Source organism: Beta vulgaris, chromosome 4, assembly GCF_026745355.1.
Source record: "Beta vulgaris subsp. vulgaris cultivar EL10 chromosome 4, EL10.2, whole genome shotgun sequence".
NCBI classification, from domain to species: domain Eukaryota; kingdom Viridiplantae; phylum Streptophyta; class Magnoliopsida; order Caryophyllales; family Amaranthaceae; genus Beta; species Beta vulgaris.
This window is the reverse complement of record NC_079205.1, coordinates 51,378,097-51,378,915: the sequence shown is the minus strand read 5'-3', so window position 1 is coordinate 51,378,915 and position 819 is coordinate 51,378,097.

Here is an 819-nt window from a genome sequence, read left to right as displayed (position 1 = left end):
AGAGAAAGCAACAACATCCAAGTAATGTAACCATATTATTTCATAAACACGCAAATTCAACAAAATCACAAAAATCAACATATAATTACAAATAAACTAAACTCTAACAAACTCAACAAATTCATAATATAAATCCTAACATTTTAGGAATCACAAAAAACACCGCAACTAATAGTTCAACTTCGACCTCATCTTTCATTTCTTTCCAGCCATTTTGTGAAACGATTTCTTTATTTGCCTAAAAAAATGTGACCTAATTCAAGAAATTAAGCCTAAAAATTCGAAGCACGTATAATTTTCAAATAACTAGAACAAAATTAAGCTAAAATTGATCTGAATCTAGTGATTTGCAAGTCAAAGAATGAGTAATAATTGAACTTCGAAATTAATATGAACAAAATCATGAAAAAACAAACAAAATCATACCAAAAATTCAGATCATAGAAGCAGCGAACAAACATTTGAAGGGATAGAATTAATGCGAGAAATTGATGGAACGCCGTTGAGAGAGAAGCAATAGACTATGAGAGAATTGAGCTTCAGAGAAAGTAGGATGAGAGAGAAAAACACCAGTGAAAGAGGAGGAAGAAAGAGAATTTCGTGTGGAAGGGGAGTAGGAGAGAGAATGAATCCTCACCATTCATTATCAGTATTTATTATCATTTGTCCGATTACAGATGGACGGTCTAGATTATCTGTTTTCAGTTTTTAGATCAGGAGTTGTTTTCACAAGATACCATTCTTGTCCGAAACATTGCATTGTATCGTTCGAAACGTCATCAGAGAGAAAGAAAACAACACGAGAAAACAAGTTCGCAA